At 42.9% G+C, this 2,873-nt stretch overlaps 1 protein-coding gene across 1 annotated transcript in view; it reads left to right on the top strand.

The window, feature by feature from the left end:
- Gramd2b (GRAM domain containing 2B) overlaps positions 1–2,873 on the top strand; it is a 115,825-nt gene that overhangs the window by 111,563 nt on the left and 1,389 nt on the right. The gene's annotated exons all lie outside the window — the stretch shown is intronic.

The raw sequence follows: 2,873 nt of genomic DNA, 5'->3' as shown, positions 1-2,873 counted from the left end.
AATCATGGATTCTGGTCGGCCAGCTCACAGGTATCTGGGGGGATCGTGCTAAGGGGCATATAGACTTGTTGCCTCTGAACCATAAGTTGGATGGTGCCTAACCTGTCCTTCATGAACTGTACTAATCTATTGAGGATGTATGGCCCAAAGAAACCCGAGAATTTTATGTCTTAGTTTGCTTTTCTGTTGCTGTGATAAACACTGTAACCAAAAGCAACTCAAAATGTTTATTTCAGCTTATGGATGACAGTCCATCACGGAGGGAAGCCAAGGCTTGAGGGATATGGAGGAATGCCACTCACTGGCTTGCTTCCTCTGGCTGGCTCAGCTACCTTTCTTACATAGCCCAGGCCTATCTGGCCAGGGGTGGGCTGAGCCATCCTACATCAATTAGCAACCAAGAAAATGCCCAACAGATAGGCCCACAGACCAATCTGATGAGACAATTCCTCAGTTGAGGGTCTCTCTTCTTGGGGGTTGACAACAAAGTAACCAAGACAGTTTCCACCTCCCTGCCCCCTTTCACTTGCCACTGATTCGTGGCAAATCCTACGAAGTCTGCCCGCCAATGTATCCGCATTCTCTTTGGTCAGGCCCTGACTACCAGTCAGCTATTTTCTATTTATTATCTGTGTGCGTGCGTGCGTCCGTGCATGCGTGTGTGTGTGTGTGTGTGTGTGTGTGTGTGTGTTTGGGGTTTTGTCTATAAATTGCTCATTTATCTCCTTTATTTTGCTTTTGTTTGGCTTTTATAGGTGTACTTGATGTATTCTCGGTGTCAGTCTTTTATTTCACTGTTTTCTATCTTTCTACTCCTCTTTCTTCACCTAGCCTTTGTCCTGAGAGTTAGGCGGGGAAGATATGAAACAGGTATGGGTGTGGGGCAAGGCCTTTTTACACATTATTTAGCTGAGGGAGAGAGTTACCTATACCATTGAGCACTTGAGGAAGTCAGAGGCCCATTTGTGGTAGTCAGTTCTCTCCTTCCACCATATTGGTTCCGGGGATCAAACTCACATTGTCAGGCTTTTCAGCAAGCACCTTTATCCACTGAACCATCTCACCAGCCCAGCAACACTTTTTTGTGGGTAAAGAAGTAATGACTTATTTTCTTAGTACTGGAAGTGGCATTAATGATACCGTGATATAGCAGAAAAGTATAACTTTAGAGACATGCTTTTGCTCTTAGTCTTACTCTGCACTTGCTACCTGTATACATGTTCCTTTTACTTAGCCTCCTAGGCCCTCAGTTTCATGTGTAGACCCTGCCTCCATATGGTGTGGTATGTTTAAGGTGAGAATACACAAGTTCCTACATGTGCATGTTAGAGCCCCCTTTCTCTTAGCTTACCCTGAGTATACCACAGACTTCCTCCAAGCAGTGTCTTTGTGTGTTACGTATTATAACTGAATGCTACAGATTGAGTAGTTTATAAAGAATAAAGGTTTCTTTAAGCTCACAGTTCTGGAAGCAAGTTCTTGAGGGCGTGTCTAGGAAGGGGCTTCCTGCCAATAGGGGCTCCATGATGAGACACAGCAGGTTTGCTAACTTGGGTGTATCTTCCTCTTATAAAACATTAATGTAACCTTGAGTAAAGCCCCACCTCAAAGTACCATGGACAGGACTGCAGGGTTTGTTTCCATTGTGAGTTTTGGAGGGGGCAAATCCAGGCCCTAGGATAAGAATGTGTCTCATTCTGATCCACGTGACTCTCTGCCCCTATTATAGTATTGGTTGTTCAGATCTCTTGTTCTGGATTCTTTAAAATTCACTTATTCAGCTGGGTGTGGTGGCACACACCTTTAGTCCCAGCACTCAGGTGACAGAGGCAGGTGGATCTCTGTGAATTCAAGGCCAGCCTGGTCTACCTTACTGAGTTCCAAACCAGTTGGGGCTACAGGGAGACCCTGTCTCAAAAAGACAAAAAAAAAAAAAAAAAATTTCACTTATTCAACATTTACTGAAAGCATTTTTAGTGCCCAATTCTGGACTTTCTTTAAGTCCAAACATATTACATAGTTGATCTCTCTGAAATTCACAACCTTCTTGCTATTGTTGTGCATAAAAATACGTAATCAGTGTTAAACATCGTGACATGGCATTTGCAAAATAAAACCATAGGCCAGGACAGGCATGGCAGGGCACACCTTTAATCCTATCACTCAGGAGGCCAAGGCAGGTGGATAGCTCTGAGATCGAGGCCAGCCTGATCTATATAGTGAGTTCCAGGCCAACTGGGGCTACAAGGAGACCCTATCTCAGACAACAACAACAACAACAAAAAGGATGGGTTCAATGAAGACATTTCTCTCCTGTCTTGAGTGTTGTTTGATTTTTCTCCATCTGATTTTTGTATTTCATTTCTGAGTGTCTCTACTTATATGTTCATATTTGTACCATTCATTTTTTAAATTATTATTTAGCCTCTTTTTTCATTTAAAGGTACATTGTCTAGTCCTTGAAGCATCTGGGTGCTTCATTTAAATTTAACTTAAGGGCTGGAGGAGAGATGACTCAGAGGTTAAGAGCACTTGCTACTCTTGCAGAGGACCCAGGTTAGATTCCCAGCACCCACATGGTGGCATTGCACAACATGGGTGCAGTTACATACATGTAGGCAATACACTCATACACATAAAAATAAAAAATAAAATATTTTTAAATAATAAATTTAATATGTATAGAATAGATTCATCTCCAGCATTTTCGAGGCCATAACAAATATACCCTTAAGATAACTACTGTGTTGGGCTGGAGAGATGGCTCAGCGGTTAAGAACACTAGTTGTTCTTGCAGAAGACCCGGGTTCGAATCCCAGCACCCACATGGCAGCTAACAACTGTCCATAACTACAGAACCACAGGGAACTACA

This window comes from Nannospalax galili, unplaced genomic scaffold (genome assembly GCF_000622305.1).
Source record: "Nannospalax galili isolate Female #2095 unplaced genomic scaffold, S.galili_v1.0 scaffold490, whole genome shotgun sequence".
NCBI classification, from domain to species: Eukaryota; Metazoa; Chordata; class Mammalia; order Rodentia; family Spalacidae; genus Nannospalax; species Nannospalax galili.
Note: the sequence above shows the minus strand (reverse complement) of the source record. Positions and strands in the feature narration are given on the sequence as shown.